The 21,370-nt window shown below is 46.5% G+C and overlaps 1 protein-coding gene across 4 annotated transcripts in view; it reads right to left on the bottom strand.

The window, feature by feature from the left end:
- EPHA10 (EPH receptor A10) overlaps window positions 1–21,370 on the bottom strand; it is a 1,640,855-nt gene that overhangs the window by 471,200 nt on the left and 1,148,285 nt on the right. The window lies entirely within an intron of this gene.

The raw sequence follows: 21,370 nt of genomic DNA on the forward strand, positions 1-21,370 counted from the left end.
AAATGCAGCTATATGCCTAGTGAGGATTATTTTTACAGTAAACAGGCATGACTAGACATATAAGAATGATCAGACTTCCTGGCCTATAATTCAGACACAAAAGGCAAAAACAGGCAAGCACAAAACAGTTTAGCTGATGGGGGGTATAAGTAAAAACTGGGAAGACAGACAGAAATTTGTACTATAAACATGTATAGAAGTCCTCCGTGGAATTAAGACCATTGGGACTTTTACTGTCCATCTCCAGAATATATCTGGTCTCAAGAGCCCTCAAGATCCCTTCTCTATTACCTCCCCTCCTGAGTGGGCCAATGGCATCTATGGCATAGTATCTAAGGAGCCCACTGTTATTATTATGGAACTCCTTAAAATGCCTGGCTACAGGATATGTGGCATCGTTCGTATTGATAGCCCGTATGTGCTGGAGCACCCTCTTGTGGACCTGCAATTTGGTACTACCAATATATTGCAGGCCACATGGGCACTCCAGGACATACACCACATACTCAGATTTACAGGTTAACTGCTTAGTAATTTTACGGGGCACTGAAGAGAAAGCTGTCAAGAACTCAGATTTATTAAGCCCTTGAGAGCAAGCTTTACAGCTAGAACACTTCCTGAAACCACGGCTCGCTGCTAGCCAATTTTTAGGTGGGATCACCTCCGGACTGGATTTAACTAGTGCGTCTTGCAGCGAAAACGCCTTCTTAAAAGTGATCGCAGGTCTATTCGGCATGTGTTCACCAATCACCGGATCTAATTTAATAAGATTCCAGTGTTGATTAATGATTTTTCTCAGCGCCCCATGCTGACTGTTATAGGTCCAGATGAGTCTGACAGGAGGTTCACTACTGGCTACAGGGCTTTTCTGATGTTTTCTGTGGGTCAGAGCTTCACTTCGGGATAGGGCATTAGCTTTCCTGATAGCTATATCAATAAGATGTTCTTTGTAGCCCCTGGCTAGAAACCTTAATTTGCTTGCTGCTTGTGCCTCCTTACAATGGGAATCTGTACTACAGACTCGCCTAATTCTAAGCATCTCCCCATAGGGGATGCTGCGAATTAAATGCGGAGGATGGTGACTGTCAGCGTGCAAAATGGTATTGCCCGCAGTGGGCTTTCTGTAAAGCCTGGTTTCAAGTTTGCCCTGACTGACCTCAAGAGTAACATCAAGAAAATCTGCTGTTTTCTGGCTGATATGCGATGTGAAGGACAAGTTATATGCATTATTGTTCAAAACATCAATGAAACTAACAGCTTGATCATAGGTACCTCTCCATATCATTAAAATGTCATCGATGTATCTGTACCATCGAATGATATGGCGGCTACAGATGTCGTGGTGAATGCCATTGAGGACCTGTCTCTCCCAGTACCCCATATGCAAACAGGCATAACTAGGAGAGAAACAGGCCCCCATGGCAACCCCTCTGACTTGTTGGTAATAGCGATTCAGAAACATAAAGTAATTGTGATGCAAACAAAAACTAATCATGGCGAGCAACATCTTATTATGCTCGAACAGTTCTATTGGTCGCTTGCCAAGAAAAAACTCTGATGCCCTCAATCCATCTGCATGTAAAATGCTCGTATAGAGAGATGACACGTCAAGGGTAATCAATAGGAAATCATCACACCACTCTAAGTCAGTTAGTTTCCTCATCAAGTCGCTAGAGTCCTGGATATATGAAGGCAATGCCAACACATGCTCTTGGAGGAACAAGTCAATATAGGTGGTGGCTTTCTCTAACAATCCCCCACATGCCGAAATGATGGGTCTACCCGGCGGCTTTTTCGCATTTTTATGTACCTTTGGAATAAGGTACAGCACCGGGGTGATCGGATGGTCATTCTTGAGGCATTTCAGTTCATCCATGCTGATAAGCCCGCTGGAACGCCAACCCATCAAGAGAGAATGAAAATCAGTTTTAGCTTTGCTAAGTGCATTTGCATCACAATGTCTGTAACATTCAGGATCATTTAATTGGAGGTAGGCTTCTTCAAGATATAGTGTTCTAGGCCAAAGCACGATATTACCCCCTTTATCTGATTGCCTGACAATCACAGTCCCATTCGCTTTGATCTTTTTAACCAATCTCTGGTAATTATTATTGCCCTGATGTTTGCTGTAGTTAACTTTCAAAGTTTTCACATGTAATGCCTTTACTTGTTTCACAACTGCGTCCTGGAATATATCTATGTTGTCGTAGGGGGTGACGGGGGTGAACGTAGACCGGGGCTTCAGATTACTTAAGCCAACTGTATGAGAGCTCTCATGTCCTTGCGTGTTCTGGGAATTTGGAGCTTCTGCACGAAGAGCTGCCAAATCCTGCATAAGAGGAACGTCGTTTACCACTAGTCCCACCACATTATCGGATGCCCCTGACTTTTTACCAACATTGCGAGATTTTGTATTTGCAAAATGTTTCTTTAGCTTCAATTTGCGTGTAAATTTATAAAGGTCCAACCTTGTATCCACATAATTGAAGCTACTAGGGGGGCTGTACGACAAACCTTTGGATAAAATACTAATTTCCAGTATATATATATATATTCACTGAAAAAACCATAGGTTTCACACCAGTTATAGTTAGGAATTAGCATTTAAAAAACCTATTAAACCTATTAAATTCACTGAAAAAACCATAGGTTTCACACCAGTTATAGTTAGGTGGAAATTTTACTCGCATAAAACCATTGAAATTCCCACGTTATAGTTAGTTGGACTCACTATAACTTGCGCGTGCAATGCACTGCTGATGACGTAACATTACATCACTCATGACATGGTCAGTGACATCACTCATGACATCACTGATGACATCTCAAATGACATCACTGATGACATCATCCAGTGAATGTGTATCTTTCTGAAAAATAAATATTTTTTATATATGTATATCTAAAGGTTGATGGAAGAATAAATGGGTAAATAAATGTCTAAATGGGTGTTTTTTTGTGTAAAATTGATTGGTTAACTGACTTATTGAATGTATCTAGTGAATACATATATTAGCGAGTAATGTTTAAATATTTAAATATCTGTATCTGTGTCTCACTTTGTGTATAAGTGGCTGCATGGGTTGGTGAGTAGCTACATGAGTGTTTTTATGGGTTATTAGTTGTTTTTTTGAGTATCACTATCAGTGTCTGTATGGTTCGGTGGGGGATATTACTTAGAGCACAGATGCATGAATGAGTGACTCACTATTTGTATGTATTTTGAAGACAGCATGTGTGCAAGAATGTATGGGTGGATGATTGTGTGTATGGGTGGGTTAGTGAGTATGTGTTTTTATAATTGATTGTTTAAGAGAGTAAATATGTTTCCGTTTCTGTAGAAGTATGTGTAGTGGTGTGTATATAGCAGTATAATCAAGTAAATGTTTTTTGATAGTTTATTTGCATGTGTGAATTTGTGTGTGAGTAACTATATGGATGAGTATTAGTGTGTAACAGGATGTATAGGTGTATGAGTACATATGATGAGTAAGTACATGCATGAGTGACTATATAGAACTGTTGGTGAATGAGTGGATGTGTATGTAGATGTTGGAATTACCTAATAAGTTGTTGTAATTGGTATTGGTTTCTCCTTTTTTAAGAAAATGTTAGTTTCTATTTTTGAATGTGTGTGTGTCAAAGGTTATTTTATGCTGATAGGAGGTCTGCCACTTTGTCACAAGGATGTTGTCATCAGTGATGTCATTTGAGATGTCATCAGTGATGTCATAAGTGATGTCACTGACCATGTCATGAGTGATGTAATATGTGACGTCATCAGCAGTGCATTGCACGCGCAAGTTATAGTGAGTCCAACTAACTATAACGTGGGAATTTCAATGGTTTTATGCGAGTAAAATTTCCACCTAACTATAACTGGTGTGAAACCTATGGTTTTTTCAGTGAATATATATATAGATCTATATATTCACACTTACAAAGCATAATCCCAGATTATCAGATTCTCAGAGTGGATCGCTCTGACTAGAAAGGAGGTGGTATTGCCATAATTTTTAAAGAACATTTTACATGTAAAATGGACAAACTTACTATCCCCGACTGTGAAGCTCTTCTTTTTAAACTTTAATTGGCCAAGAGTTTTACCATGTCCGGTGCTCTAATTTATTCCCGACCAGGATTTGTGGTCAAATGGAGCCCTGGTATTTCTGACGATCCTTTCTTCACACCTCCTTAAATTCACTAATTTCATAATGTTGGGTGATTTTAATATACATTTTACTATTATAGGTTGCAGAATTGCCTCTTCTTTGAAAAAAAGATTTTGCAGCATTGATTATCCAGCTAATTATTAAATCTGCCACCCATGTAGCAGAATCTACTGGAACCTATATTTTCCAATCTTAGGTACAGACTGATTAGCCCATACCTCTGTCATGGTCGGACCATTCAGCAGTCCCGTTTTCTCCAGATTGGTGTCATGGTCCGACCATTCATCAGTCCAGTTATCTCTATCAATTCAAGCAGGGGCTCAGATCAGAAGGAATCAGACACTTTCTAACAGCAGGAGTTGGTCAAAACGTAACGTCCCTGCTCGTAACTCTCTGCTTGAATCTAACTGCCCTGGGCTAGGTAATTCAGTAGAATCAGAAGCTCACATCTTTGGTGCTAGATTCAGATAGTCCAGTTATCTCTAACAATTCAAGCAGGGGCTCGGATCAGAAGGAATCAGACACTTTCTATCAGCAGGAGTTGGTCGAAACGTAACGTCCCTGCTCGTAACTCTCTGCTTGAATCTAACTGCCCTGGGCTAGGTAATTCAGTAGAATCAGACGCTCACATCTTTGGTGCTAGATTCAGATACTCCCTGGATGCCTTACTCCTTATATCGAGCAGGAAAGACCATAGAATCCTTCCCCCTGCTCCGTGGTATAATGCTGCACTGCATGAAAACAAAAAAATATGTAAATCATTGGAAAGAGCATGGCGGAAAACATATAACAACAAGGACAAATGCTGCCAGAAATTGCCCTAAGGACCTTTTCCAGGTACTCAAAACATTAGCTGAAAATGCCGCCTCAACTACCCCCCGTACATAACTCGAATGTGAAGAGCTGGATGACTTTTTCTTTAAAAATGTAGCAGACATTCAGGACGCTTTCTCAGGTTCATATACTCAGTTTATCCTAGCGCGTCCGGTGTCCTGAGTGAATTCACTGTGGTATACTTGCTGTCTTTTACTTCTCTACCAGTAACCACAAAATCAGGTTCTCCTCTTGATCCATGTCCCCCATCAGTACTTGTCGAGTTTGCTCTCCCAGTTATGGAGCGATTTATTCAACCTTTGAAGGTTTCTTTGGCCGAGGGCAATGTTATGTAAAAGTATTTGTATAGCGCAACTTCCACCAAACGGTTTCTTGGCGCTGTGGGCGTGTGTGGACAGATCAGAGGGGAGCTTAATTATGAGCCTTGCAGAACAAATGGGTTTTCAAAAGGCACCTAAAATAGGAGTAGGAAGCAGTGAGTCTGAATTCTAGAGGGAGTGCATTCCAGAAGGAGGGGGCCAAGAAGGAAAATCTAAGCCCACCATGTTTCTTGCGCCTAAAAATAGGGACATTTAGTAAGGCATGATAAGAAATGCAATGCAATGCTCCTAGCTCCTGGAAGATTGCCCTTGTTATTCCTTTGAAACAAAAAACAAATCGAGATCCTTTCATATGGTTGAATATCAGACCTATATATCTCCTGCCTACTCTAGCCAAAGTGCTAGAAAAGCATGTAAACTTGCAGCTTACATCATTTACTGAATGGTCTTCTGCAGTCCTCACAATCAGGCTTTAGAGCCAGTCAAAGGACAGAGTCGGCCCTTCTTGAGGTCACTGAATACTTGAGACACGAACTTGATCCTTCTAGATCTCATTCAAGTTTTCGACACTGTAAACCATACTGTTCTTCTTTTAAGATTGGGAGAAATGGTAGTTCAAGACCTAGCTGAGATCCTTTTCTTCATGGGTCCATGCGCACCAACATAGGTATAACCCCCACCATTTAGCTTCATGGATGCCTCAAGGCTCTACCCTCAGTCCACTTCTGTTTAATCTTTCTGTTAGACCTTAGCTGAAATTGCAGAATCTCATGGACGTAGTCTTTTTTAGGGCTCGCTGTGAAAAGCGCGCTCTCGCAGAGAGAACTATAGCTGTCGGCTCAGCCGAAAATGAGTGGAATGTGGATACAAGACCTGGCCGCGCGCAGCGTTGTCCCATAGGATAACGTTGGGCGCGTGCGCTTTTGCACGGCAGACAAATCCGGATCGTGACGTGCGCCTCGTGGAATGCAGGGGGAGTCTGCAGAGGGGCGTGTGGTGCTGATAAACAGGCAGCGTTGGCTAAAGGTGGAGTTCTGTCCCAGCCGCTAACCACCTTCGGGCTCCTGTCAGCAGGATGTTAGCAGCATGCACCCGGGTTACCATAGTTGCTGGTGTAGTGGCCCCTTTAATGCAGTTTTCCTGAGTGATTGCATGAAGCGGACATTATTATAAGTTATTATTATTCTCTGCTGCCCCTTGTTGAGCCATTACACACGGAACAAAACACGGGGATGTGTTCGTGTAAACATCAGTGGAACTGCTAACAACTTATAGCCGTTTCTTCACAGAAAATGTTGAGAATGTATGTTATGTGGATCGCACGTGCGGGGAGGCTCTGGTCTAAACTTGGTGACTTTGTTTTTCCATGTGCAAATACGTGCTATCAGATCAATGGCGTCATAGAGAAATAGCTAAAATTAGCCGCCATTATGCGCGGCGGCCGGCTCTCAGCGGCGTGGAGATGATATTTGAGTAAGTGGCCATCGATCAGCTAATGCCTGCCTCGCGCTCGTGCGCGAGGGGCTGTGGCTTTAAGTAATCACTGGCTGCCTGTGCCAGCAGCAGCAGAGGCTGCAGTGCCTGCCTCTGCCGGGAGGGAGATGATGGACAGAGCATCTGAATTAAGCAGAACACTCATACCCAGTCAAAAGATCAGGGCTTGATCCATCACCGTTTTTTAGCTCACTGCACCATCCCAGTTCAGAACCTGGCTGCATGCAAATTAGTCTGTCCCTGGCCCAGTGCATCATGGGAACAGGGCAGACCAAACTACCAAGCCAATTCTTTACTGGAAAGGAAACAAGCTTCCGGGGACCGGTTTCTGGCATTACAGCCGTCTTCGGCCCGGCTTGCTTGAATCCTGATGGTGCAGTGAGCAAGGGACTCACATCTGAGCATACCCTTCCACGCTTGTGGTGGCCAAAACGATTCAGAAAAGGGGGTGGTGATGGACAGCAGCAAGATGGGCCTAAAGTCCCCGTGTGCGGCAACCAAGGTAATGAGGGAGAGTCTGGAGTCCGGCCACTTGCTGCAGTTAGGTGCATGGTTCACATCTGGCAGCTCCTGGCTACGGATTCTGCCACTTCGCGCACGCTGCAATGTTGTGGGATCAGTACACAGCCCCGGCATCTGGAAGGATCTGGTGTGGGATACTGCACCGAAGCGCGCCTGGCTCCTACTCAGACGTGTGCTCTGCTCTGCTGACTGGACGTGTGGACAGCCTTTAGCTGTGGACTTGCACGTGTCTTACTTGTGGCGTCTGCTTGTGTTCTGCGTGTGACAGTTAGCAGGTCAGAGAGGTGGCAAACGTGCCGGTCTCTCTTGCTAGGATGAAGGCAACAAATGGGTTACATCGGGCCGAGCACCGGCAACAAGGGTCCGGGGGAATCCTCTACAGCGGGGCTGCTGCCTTTATACTCCCTGTATCCCCGGCATAGGTGCACGTTTAGGTTAACCTGTGGAGAGGTTAATGTTTCTTGTCGGATCTTGAGCAAACATCGCATGTTGCTGGCACCTGTATAGCACCCAGAATGCGGGGCGTAGTAAGGGTGGCATCGACCCTCTCAGGCAAGGAAATAAAATACTCCCTTGCCACTGTGTAGTAATAAAGTGCAGCCATACTTTTGGTCCCGAGGACCTCTCACATCCCTTGGCCCCCGTGCATTATTGATAGGCACGTCCCTGACGTACAGTGCCTAGACCGCCCTGTATAGATGTGTGTATTGTGTTTTTATACGTATATAAATTGGCGTGTGTATGTCTGTGAAAATTGGTCATACATTCACACAAATGTGTGGGAGCTACACACACATGTGGGTATTTACAATATTAACAGCATCACTCAGCACAACCACAGCATCACTCAGCACCACCACAGCATCACTTCGCACCACCACAGCATCACTCAGTGCCACCACAGCACCACTCAGCACCACCACAGCATCACTCAGGGGCACCACAACATCACTATGCTCTACCACAGCATCAGCGAACGCCACAGCACCAAACGTCGCCCCACAACATCACTCAGTGCCACCACAGAATCAATCTGTACAACCATTCAACAACAACTGGTTCAAATATGTTCTCTCAATGTTTAAACTTTATTACAAATGTCAAAAAAAATGTTGATATTTCACTTCTGTTCTTGTATTTTCGTCACAATAAAATACACTGTACATAATCTTCACAAAAGTTATTTACAGAAGTTTAAGCTATTGCTATTATAAATTACAATAACTTTTAAGTATTAATTATTTAAAAAAAATAAAAGCCATTGTTATTTGTAATATCAATACATCAAAGTCACGTAAATACAACACATATTGCATAACAAATGCTATAGGTGTCACATTTGCGAAAGTTAAAACTATTGGCATTGTAAATGACAAAGCTATTAATTTTGCTATTTTCAAAACCAACACATAAATAAAAAAATTGTCATTTACAATACCAATAGCTCTAACTTTCCTATTGCGATACCTATTGCATTGCAAATGCTTGTTTTGATATGCAGACAATATCCCTATCAGCAAAGGACAGTCACAATACAGAAGCCTTATGTACCTGTACTATTCAAGTTTCATCCTGGATGAACGCCAATTCACTAAAACTAAATGGAGACAAGTGGGAGGTTCTGCTGGTGGGCAACCTTCCCTACCTATAGAGTCCCCATTTATGGCCCATTCACATTGGTAATACTCCATCTCCTGTACCTGTTGTGAAAAAACTACGGTTCTTGCTTGATGATAAGCTTTCCATGAGCCAACAGATTAACAAAGAGTCTGCCACCTGCTTGGGGCATTCTTAAATGACTCAGGAAAATCTTGGCTGACTTCCAGTTTCAACACAGAGGACTGTGGTCCAGGCTCTAGTCGTTTCCAGAATGGTCTATGGCGATGTTCTCTATTTGGGTGTCTCAAAAGGACTGCTCAAAGGCTTCAGATGGCACAAAATGCAGGTGCATGCCTTCTACTCCACTCTCCACAATTCACTTTTTCAGCTAGTTTGCTACATAAATTACATGGGCTACCAGTTAAACGTCACATCCAATTCAAAGCTTTATGCTATATGCATACATGTCTTTTCAACATTAGGCCTTTGTACCGGAGATGTTTAGCAGCTCGGTTTGTGCCCATTGCTCACTCTACTAATCTAGGCGGGGGTTGTGACTCAAGGGTTTGAAAGGAGGCTGAGCTCACCCCATCAAAAAAGTTAATTATACAAACACGAATGAGCATTTGCTAAATGATATTCACAACACGTATATTGGCATTAAAAGAATATATATTGCATTTAAAGAATAAACATGACCCTCCAGTCTAGTATCTTCCAACATGGGCCTCGTTAATAGGTGCAGTTTTAAAAAGAGCTGATAAAAAAATGATGGTTAACGTTCCCACAAGTAGTGATGATCCATATTAATATTATATTTCACGTTTTAAAAATAAAAGAAGTAACTTTAAGGGCGCAATATAAAGATTTATCATTTGAGACAACTTCATTAAATCCCATAAACTGCAAACTTTACCTGTATATATTTAATGGTAATGCATTTCTTATTGGAGTGGACCATTATAGTACACGTTAAATTTAAAACAACATGAAACATTGACAAACTAAAGCCATGAAGGAATTTTGTAATGCAACAAATCAACAACTCAAATGTGTAATTTTAATTGAAAATGTAAAGAGATAGGACACATTCAGCTGATAGTACTATCAGCCTTGGATATTAACAGTAACATACTCGACTGGAGTAGTTAACAATTGGTAACAACCAACAGGACGTGGGCAATAAGGCTGTGATCACCCATCAGTACAAGCAGATAAACAGGGCGACAGTCCCTGTCTGCTTAAGTTCCTGCTTTACCCTCTCGCTAAACATTGAAAGCTAGTAAATAAGAGACTAAATATTCTGGTATGCCGAGAAACTCTTAGCATTCCGAACAGTGTACGAACATAGTATAATAGCTCCAGTGGCATAACGCAAAATGATGCCCCTCCTGCGGAATGTGATGAGGGGGGTCATGAGTATCCCACATCTCATATATATACCTTGGGATGGATGAAGGTCCTGAAAGTTTGGGTCCCATTGAAGGATTGGGTTCCCCCTTGTGCCGTAAGGGCTACAGGAGCCTGTGTTACGCCCCTGTGTAGCCCACTGCTGAGGGAGGTGCCTGTGGTGTACTGACTTGGGCCTATAGAAATAACGGGAGGCCACACGTTATGTCTGGTGGTGGTCAGTATAATGCCTGCCACGCCCAGGGCCCCGGGCTATTTATTACTAACAGAGCGTGCCCTCCGTCTCAACGTAGGGCGAGACCACTGGATGCACGCTTGAGGGGGGGGGCGGAGCAGTAAGGCACTTCTAGTCTTTGGTTGCCGTGGTTGCGCCCACCTTCGGCAACACTACATTCCTCCTTTACCCCAACATAAAACAAATATGAACATGGCATAAACTGTTACAATTTTTAACCACTGTCTCTGGAAATGGCGGAGAGGTAAGAAAGGAACAGTCTTACTTTTATGGAGGAAGTTGCACAGCACTACCCCTTCACGGTCTGCAGCGGGCCACGAAGTCTCGGTACCTTTGGGATGGCTTCGGGCAAGGGCGCAGATTATACTGGCTTTGGCTGCGCTCACCCGATAGGGTTTGGGCTGGTTCTTCTGAGCCATTGGCTTCGGCAGTTTCTGGGTGGCTCTGGGTCACTGGTGGCTCCTGTCCGCTCGGGGCTGGTGCGACTGAATCTGTGTCCGGGACCTCTTCATCGCTGGGAGCGCCCTTTTCTTCTGTTCCTCTTGGGCCTTGTGTTGGTCTCGTGTAGGGTTCCGCCGGGTCCGGGAAACCATCCTCTTCTTCGCTCCTAATCCTTTTGAAGAACAACACGTTTCTGGTGACTTTCTCTCTTCCCTTAACCGCTGTGATCATGGTGCCATTGACGTTGGTGACAGTCCATGGGTCCAACTCAAAAGGGAGGCGGAATTTCCCCCCGGGATGGCGGTCTTTCACAAGCACACAATCGCCCACTTGGATGGGGCTGTCCGCTGCTCTCCTTCTCTGGGAAGCTTCCTTGTTGGACTTTGTTCATTGTTCCATAGAACGGTTACAGGGAATCGGAGCTGATGCCCACAGGGGATGGTGTGGGAGAGTGTCCATAACTGCCCTGTTGAAGCAAAGGCGGCTTGGAGGGATCCCCGTGGTGCAGTGGGGCGTCAGCCTATATTCTCGCAAGAACTGGAAGAGGGCCAGCTCTATGTTCTGGCCGTCTGCTATCGCAATCTCGATGGTTTTATTTAGAGTCCTCATTAGTCTCTCGACTTCTCCGTTAGCTTGAGGCCATCTGGGAGTTATCTTCCGGTGTTTGATGCGGTGTGATTGCAGGTACTCCGCTAGTTCGCAGCTGTTGAATGGGGGCCCGTTGTCTGTGCGCAACTCTTCCATGAGGCCATGGGTCGCAATGATTTTTTCCAGCTTTGGAATTACGGTGGAGGGCAGGATCTCGATTTCGGGGTATCTTGAGAAATCGTCCACTACTACAAACATGTACTTCCCACTGGGGAGGCTACCAAAGTCTGCGCTTGCACGCACCCAGGGGGCGGTCGGTCCTTCTTCTGTGATCACAGGCGCTGGGGGTTGGGCAGGCCGGTCGCCAGACACACGGGGCAGCGTTGGATGACGTCTTCGACTTTCTTATCAAGTCCCGGGAACCAGAGCTTGTTCCGGATGCGATTCTTAGACTTCACAATGCCCTGGTGGGTGCCATGGGCTAACAGGACTGCTTGCTGCGTGAGACTATCCGGCAGTACCAGGTGAGGGCCCCTCAGGAGGCACCCTTCCGGCGAGATGGACAATTCACTTCGGACTTGGTGGAGTGCCTTTAGTGTTGCCTGGGCTTCCGGGGTGCGGAATGATGCTGGGCTCTGGAGTGGTTTCCAGTTTCCCGACTGGATTGCTTGAATGGCAATCTGCAAACAGTCGTCCTCCTTGGTGGCTTGTGTTACGTCCCGTAGGGAGATTGGCAGGGGTCTTGAGCGCTCCACGATCATTCTGACGTATTCCTCAGTGGCGTCGGCTTCCGCGGCTTCTGCTTCAGTGACCGGGCGGGCATGCCTCGACAAGTAGTCGGCAGGATTTCTGGTGCCCGGCCGATACTCCACCGTGAACTGGTATTCCTGGAGCTAGAGTACTCACTTTTCGATGCGGGGGGGGGGGGTCGTGAGGATGATCCTTGGAAAAGTGGGAGGAGTGGTTTGTGGTCCGTGATCACCACGAACGGGTGTCGGTATAAGTAGATGTGGAAATGCCGGCACCCCCACAGGATGGCAATGGCCTCCCTTTCAATCTGTGAGTATCGTTGTTCTGTCGCCATGAGGGTCCTGCTTGCATACGCGACAGGGGCCCATTCTCCACACTGTTGTTGTTGAGTCAGGACGGCGCCTAGGCCGGTTGGGCTGGCGTCCACCACGAGCTGTGATTCGTAGCGAGGGTTGAAGTAGGCCAGGGTTGTGTCTGCAGAGAGTGCTGCTTTGGTTTTCTTGAAGGCTTCTTGCTGTTCGGGCCCCCACTCCCTCGTGGCTGAGGATTTCGTGAGGTCACGAAGAGGGCCAGTGAGGTCTGAGAGATCTTTAATGAAGCGCCCGCAGTATGTGACCATCCCGAGAAAGCTGCGGACGGCGGTCACTGACGTCGGGGCGGGGGCTTCATGGATGTCCTTGACTTTGTTAGGGTCTGGTCCTACGCCTTGGTCAGAGAACTTGTAGCCGAAGAAGCTGATGTCTTTTCGTAGGAACTCGCATTTTTCCCTGTGAAGGGTGAGGCCCCGCTCTTGTAGCCTGGCGAAGACAGCTTGGAGGCGCTGGATGTGTTCATCCAGCGTCGCTGCGTGGACCAAAATATCGTCACTCACATTCAGCACGCCGTCCAGACCTTGCAGGACGTTCTGAATAATGTTCTGAAACACCTCTGCTGCGCTAGAGATCCCAAAATTGAGTCTGGTATATCTCCACAGGCCGGCATGGGTGGAGAAGGTTGTTATCGGGCGGGAGTCTGGGTGCAGTGGGATCTGGTGGTATCCCGATCTCAGGTCCATCTTCGAAAACCACTTTGATCTTGATAGCTCGCCGATGATATCGTCAATGGTCGGCGTCAGATGGCGCTCCCTCTTGATCGCGAGGTTGGGGATGCGCATGTCCACGCAGATCCGCACAGCATCCGGTTGTTTCGGTTTCTTGGCTACTACAATGGGGGATACCCAGGGAGAGGGCCCGCTTACCCTTTCGATTATTCCGGCCCTCTCAAGCACTCGCAGTTCAGCTTCTACTTTGGGTCGCAGGTGGAACGCGATGCGTCGGTGTCTGAGGGCCACTGGGGCGACCGCGTGATCAATGTGGAGGCGAACGGCGGGTCCTCTCAGGCAGCCAATCCCTTCGAACAGTGACGTGTGTTGTAGCACGAGATGGTCGAGGCCATGGGCTTGGACCGTAAGGGTGAAATGGATCAGCCCTAGATCTTGGGCGGTTCTGCAGCCAAGCAGGAATCCAGATCCCTCTTGCGATACGTAGATTTTGGTGTGTAGTTGATTGGAGTCATGTGATACAGCTGTTCGGAAGACACCGCACAGGCGTAGGGGTCGACTGGTGCCGTAGGCGTACACCTGCACTCTTGTTGGGTGGAGCACTGGTGGGGCGTTTAATGTCCGGTATACGCTGGCCGCCATTAGGTTGATCGTCGCTCCAGTGTCGATCAGAGCTGCCACCGCTTGATCTTGCACGTTTACTGTGCACATGGGCTCTGCGGACGGTGAAGCGGCCAAAGTGTTGATCATTCGTACCACGTGGACGGAAGCTGCGTCCGCATCGTCGTCGTCCATGTCGCTGTTGGAGGAGGCGTTTGGCAGTGGCTCTACCTGTCTCACCCTCCTGGGCGGGCCGTTGAGCTTTTTCCTTTGCGTTGACAGGCACACGCTAGCGAAATGGTTGGCTTTTCCACAGGCGCTGCAAATCTTCCCTTGTGCAGGGAATGCTCCATTGTGGGGTGTTGCCCCTCCGCACCATACGCAGGCGCGGTCGTGAGATGAATGAGCTGGGCCTGGTCGTCCTCGTCGGGGTGGCTTCGTGCGTGAGTCGGCGGCACTAGTTTTGATGGCGCACACTGGTTCGACCTTGACAGCGACTGTGGGTTTTGGTTCCATATGCGCAGCTCTGGCCTTTGATAGTTCCTTGGATCGCCCTAGCGCCAGGATGTCGCGCATGGGCATGTTGTCTGTTTCTAGGACTCTTTCTCGCAGTTTCGAGGAGGCGCACCCTTGTATGAATTGAGCGCGGATCTCATCGTCAGCGTCTGGAAGTGTGCATGTGCTGGCTAGCTTTTTAAGCCTCGCGTAGAAGACGTCCACCGACTCTTCTGGGAGTTGGCGGGCCTGGCGGAGCAGGAACCTCTCATAATCCGCGCTGGCGAATGGTTCGAAATATTCAGTTATGGCGTCGCGTAGCGTGGCGTAGTTCCGGGGCGGGCCTCCTTCCACCACGTCCTTGGAAATGTCGTGTATCGCTTCCCCTCCAAGATGCAGAAGCATCGCTCGCCGTCGTTCGACAGCGACGTCTGCCGCCACAAAGTAGTTTTCCAGGCGCTCCACCCATTTTCTCCACCTGGCTGCTTGAGATGGGGGCGTGCCCGTGACCGTGAAGGGCTCCAGCGGGGGCACCGCGGCCATGGCCATTGGGGAAGGCTGGAGGGCAGTGGGGCCGAGAGTACTCCGTTACCAGATGGCCAGGCGCTCAGGAGTCCGTTGTGAAGAGGACCGGCAGCTTTGCAAAGACCCAGTAACGTCTCACTCGAGATGCGTGAGGAATTGCAGGGTTTCCCGCACGCGAGATGCGTGGGAAACGGCAGGGAGGCCGCAGCGTAGCACGCGGGAGGCGTGGGGAGGCATCCGGCGGCAGCACGCGGCAGGCACAGCAGGCTGGCGTGGAGGCGGGAGCTGGGGCAGACGTCTGCCGGATTGCGGACGAGGGTCTGGGCTGCAGGCATGCACCTTGGGCCGTATGGCCGAGTCGGCTGGCGGAGCGGAGGGGCCACTGCAGGCGGGGCTCCGTCGCTGGAGGCACAGGTGCAGAGGAGCGCAGGAGGGAGCACCGGTGAGTCCGATGGTCGGGGTGCTGGTCGACCAGGCAGTCGCCAGGCGGCAGGGAGCACACCGCCGGCGGGTAGCGGCGCACACGCTGAGAAGGGCGCACTGCAATGCTGCAGGTGCGGGCTCGCATTGGGCAAGGGCGGCGGAGAGCCTGGCACGCGATGGGGGTGGTGCGACCACCGTCGTCGCCAATGTGGTGTACTGACTTGGGCCTATAGAAATAACTGGAGGCCACACGTTATGTCTGGTGGTGGTCAGTATAATGCCTGCCACGCCCAGGGCCCTGGGCTATTTATTACTAACAGAGCGTGCCCTCCGTCTCAACGTAGGGCGAGACCACTGGATGCACGCTTGAGGGGGGGGGGCGGAGCAGTAAGGCACTTCTAGTCTTTGGTTGCCGTGGTTGCGCCCACCTTCGGCAACACTACAGTGCCTACCCTTCAAGGCCCCTTCCTGGAGTCACTACCCTGAGGCACATGCAAGTAAGGTCAAAATGCTCTAAACTAAATGGGAAAAATGAAAGCATTGGCATGTTTAAACAAAAGCAATTGTTCAACCTTTACAAACGGCCAACTATACAATGTTCAAACATAAAAAAATGGCTATTATAGCTGAAAGACATCGCAGCAGTTAAAATCCCCCTTTATGAGCTCCGCAACTGAGCTGCAGGCAACAACTTACATCAAGGCACAGGGCTTTTAGCGACTGGTATGCCCGAGGTAGAAGAACTATAGAAAATTAAACCCATTCAGGCTAGCATGTGCTAATTAAACAAGAAGAAAGAGAAAAACATTGGCATTTTGTAGAAAAGTGACTACACCAAACACTGCTAGATTTTTGTCAACCCATTTTTTACAATGAAGCACCCAATATTCTAATGTTCTAATAAACCTTTCAAATTCAAGTTATCAACTCAGACTTTTATGCGAGTGGAATGTCTGTGTACTTGGGGGTGAGCGGTGTGCCTGTAAGAGTGTAGCCTCAGCAATGTGAATGAGTGAGTGTAGGCTGAACGATGTGACTGAGTAAGTGTAGGATGAGCAGAGTGCCTGTATATCTAAGGAAGAGTGGTCTGTCTTTTTGTGAGCAATGTGAGTGGTGTGAATTCTGAATGGAGAGTGGGTGGTTTGTCTGAATGGCAGGTGATAGGAGTGTCTATATAAATGCAGAAAGTTGTCCCTGTGTGAGCGCATGGTGCGGTACATCAAATCAGACCTATTGGCAAAGTCAGAGCTTTTTGGAAATTAAACTACATTGCAGGTGGGAGGAGGCTGCCGGTTATCTGAATTCTCTGTTAGAATTTTAATGTTGACACAAGCAGTGTTAATTGTTTCTACTGGATGGAGCTTTGATCTTCCCAATATGTGTCAACAAAGATAATGGAAAGTTTTATATTAAGACATTTTTATCTTGTAGTTTTTTTTTGTTATATTTTAATTTCATATAATGATGTGTAATGAGGGTAGGGGTCACTAGCTCTGTCACCATCCTTTCCCATTCGGTTACACATATATACATCTTAGTTTTCTAATACCATACCTTCCATCCTTGGATGCAAAAGGGCTGAGGTGGGAATTGCGCCTCATAGTCAAGATGTTTTGCTTTGTCATAGGCACTTGCCTGCAGTTCGGGACCATAACTATAAGAGAGGCTTTTACCAACTGGTATAGCTCTTGGGCACGCTATAATGCTGTGTTAGAATATTGGAATGTGGAGCACTCCATTGAGTACAATGGAGTGCTCCGTGCTCTACGGGCCAGTAAAAGCCTGCAGAGCAACATTCCAGTGTTGCTTTTGCAAGACCTCTCAGAGCCTATTTAACCCCCCTCGGGTTCAACCTTTCTTTTTATTTGTTAGAACATTCTGCCCTCTAGTGGCAAAATGTTCTAATAGCCTTATAGCCCTTCATAACTGGGCTATACCAGCGATTAAAGTCCCACTCCCTTGTTAAAGGCCGTCACCTTCGGCTTGGGCCTTTAACGCTGGAGTGGGCCTTTAATGGCCGGTAAAGCCCACTACGGCGGGCTATAACACTATATTACAAACTCAAAGCTAGACTGATATAAATCAATCTCAAGAACACCCTCTAAAAAGTCCAAGATTATCAAAGGAAGGCAAAAGCATCGTAAAATATTGGTCATCAATAGCAAAGAGCATATAATAATTTTTGTGGCCACAATGCAAAAATAAGGAAAATTCGTAACATCTATTAACACCTACACTAATCCTATTGAATCAAGTAAACAAGAAAGGTGTAAGAATCAAAACCTCTGTGGAAGTTCTATAGATAAGGAATAATATATAGCATACAGCCACACAATCAGAGAAGTCTAAAGGTAATCTGACTAACCCCAATGTGGGTTCAGTAATTAAAATGCTCAAAGAACATTCAAGAAATTTGACCTCATACACATCACAGTACTTTTCCAGTTCCCAGAAATAAACTTGGCACCTTGATCACTACTCTCATATTCCAGTCTCCGCCTCCAAAGCATCTTTGGTGCCTTCCTTCACCCGAAAGAACACTCCCTTTGTTAGATCCAAAAACAATTGGGGAAGTATAGAGGTAGTGATGATAGAATCACCCTCCGGTAAGGTATACAAAAACAATGGGATTCTATCAAAAACACATAGTGCTCTCCACTTGCCACCCGCAAGGAGAGCTGCTCTCATAGTTTGCCCACTATATATAAAAAAAACAAAAAGTATTTACACTACTGCCACCTTTCCTCATTGACAGAATCCCATTGTTTTTGTGTACACTCCCTTTGTTAGTCATTAAAATTATTTGACCTTTCCTCTACTTCCTTGCCTCACTATCTCAGGAATAGAATGTGCTTTTCACTAACTAATGAACCACTTTGGTCTGCACCTACAGAGGAAAAAACATGCAGAAAAATAGCTTTCATGTTAATATCAAATGTCTCAGCTGGAATATTACGGCCCACAATCATGCTAACTTAATACTTTTCTTTAAATGCATACTAGTGTTGCAAGCTACATATAACCCAATAAATGACATATATAATAAAAAATCAAGATATATCATACTGTGCTTTTGTATGTGGCACAATTTCCTTTACTGGAGTAACAATGTGCACCAGCACTGTAAGGAGTCTGTCACAGGCCGCCATAGCCCTGGGACCATTGGTACTGGCATTATATGGGTATCTGCAGTAACCGTCCATTTGTTTCTGATGCTAGCAAATGGCTGGGCAAACCTCCAAGGAGAGCATGGTATCCCTCTATAGCCATTCCTGGAAATGTTTTTAAACAGAATGGAGCAGCAGGTGTATATGGAATAGGTCTTTGTTCTCAATTAACATAGGATAGATCGTATAAGACATGTGTTACCTCTTATATCAGGATCATATCAGACAGGTGTTCCCTCCTACAGGGCACACAATAGATCCCTAATCTGTAGCCATTTCCTCTCACTGACCCACATAATATTGATTCCTGTAGTGCAGGTGTTCCCCTTCACTGCCTCTATAAGGGTGGTTCAACTTCACACTGACCACAATAAGGATCCCCCTATAAAGGCAGGCACCCCTTCCCATTGACGACTGTATATTCTGGAAGATACCCGAGGTGCTGAGTGACCAGCAAACTACACTCTCTTAATGTTGTCTGCCCAACAAAAATGTTGGGCCCATGCCTCACTAAGCGTAGGTAGAAAGGAGCTCTTATGGTAGCTTCAGCCTAGCAGCAGAGAGAAAACACCATGCAGTCACCCATGGTCTCATGGAACAGAAGGTTTTTCTGCTGGCCAGGCCAGGCTACTTACCTTCAGGCAGTATATAAAGGCAGGGCAGGCACAAGGTGGTCTGACTGATAGTGCAAAAGAGGAGGGTTGCACCGGTGAGAAATGCTTTCATGCTATGGGTCCATCACACTAGCAAACCAAGATGGGGTGGATATGTTTAAACTTTATTTATTAGAGGTTGCATGCTATACATGACAACAGCTTCATATGTTCGTAAACAGAACAATGTAGAATGATTTGGTCAGTACTACAGCTAACACATGAATTGTTGGACCAAAAGTCAAAAGATCATGCATTGATTGCTCCAAGCAACTGACTCACATACACAACTCTACATCTTCTACAAAGAAGCCTGTCTATAACTGTTTTCATAAACTCCACCCGCTCCCTGTAACATAACCATAGGCAATAGGTCCAGGTCACTGTAGCTCGAAGTTAGGTCTATTGCTTCTCACACACACATACACACAGACATATGTATGTCTCTCCCAGTGACTCACAGAGTTCTGGTTGTGGTGCTCCTGTGCTATGCCATCTGTACCCAGGGCCACTCAGCAGCAAATAAAAATCCTCTGCCTCTTCCTCTGTGAAAGCCACCAGAATTGAACACCCAGTGAACTGTAATTGGCCGATGTTGCAGACTCCTACACTCCCTCACTCAATGCAGATTCCTCCACCAGTGCCCAGAGCTTGACTTCTTTCTTCCACTTACAGTGGAGCGGTCCACAAAGTAACCTCCAATGAAAGGCTTGGGTGCGCCTGGCTAATGCGTTTTAAGTTCAAGAATATAGCTCCACCCTTGTCAATTTTCGGATGGGAGGTAGTCCAAAGGGACATACCTCCATCTGCCAAAGTTCTGTCTGATCTAGTGCGGGCTCCAAGTCAGTCACCACCACCCGCCAGTACCGCATGGCAACTGGGCATGACCAAGTCATTTCTATGTAGTTGGCATCCTGTTCGCTACATCTGGGGCATTTCTGGTCAAGAGTGCCCTTTGTTGTGTTGAGCCGGTGTGCAGTAAGCTATGTCATATGGAGAAAGTTGATCAGGGTGTAATGAAATCTGGTATAATGGGATGCAGTGTGGGCATGCTGCAGTACCCCCAGCCATTCCTTATCCAGCAGTTCTCGATTTAGGGCAGCCCCTTTTCTCCGTTGGAGCAATGTTAAGTATACTTGTGTCTGGCACCATTAATAGAGGCAGGGAATTATCAGATGACCATCTCCAAAAGTAAGGACAATCTGTTACACCTAATGCACCAGTGGTTCAGACTATCCCCTTTGCCATAGTGCATGTACAGCCTGGGTGTCAGCCACATACGTGAGGAATTGCAAGGCAGGCAGGTGGGCGACAGCCATAAGTCCGTACAGCTGTCTCAGTCTGCCCTCTTCATAGCAGGTCATTGGTAGTCCAGGACCTTAGCCTGCGGGCTGTGAGAAGACCTCATCGGGGTGTTGGAAGGTCCGCTAGGGTGTCATCGTTCTATCACCCCCAAAGTGATGCATCAATGCCTCATCCCTGGCGGGCTGGAGGGACAATCAGTGAGCCAGCCCTAAAAATGCTCATAAACTTAAACCATCAGCAACCTGTCACAACCAACCCTCTTCTACAATTATATTTAGGTTTATGCACTCATCAAGCCCAGTAGATACAAAACAATGCACTAATAGTTTATTAATGCAGCCAAAGACAACAAAAATGCTAAATTTGACTTGGTCATTTGTGCATCCATTATGCTGCTTTCTTCAGGCTCACTTTAAAATAATAGAACAAAATTATTTTCTGGACAGAGGCATTTACGATTGCACATGCAGTGCTTACTTTGTTAAAAAAAGAAGAGCAGAGGCCCAAAGTTTTTCTCAGCAGCCCATCTCTAGGGCTGCTTAATGCTGGAGTACTGAATATTAAAAATGCATGGTCTTGATTCCACCTCATGTCTCTTGCCTCCAGCACCCTACACTTACATTGTATAGCCCACTCTTGCAGGTTCTCTTTCATTCCTGCTTTCTTCCTTTGTCACTGTTTTCCTGTCTTACTCTTTGTCTGCATCTATTTTCTGCTTCTACTTCACTTAGCCTGAGTCAAATTTTAATGATGAAATGTAGTTCTAAACCACAAAAATGAGTGCACGTGCCCGGTCAC

The sequence above is a fragment of the Lissotriton helveticus genome, chromosome 3_1, assembly GCF_964261635.1.
Source record: "Lissotriton helveticus chromosome 3_1, aLisHel1.1, whole genome shotgun sequence".
NCBI lineage: Eukaryota > Metazoa > Chordata > Amphibia > Caudata > Salamandridae > Lissotriton > Lissotriton helveticus.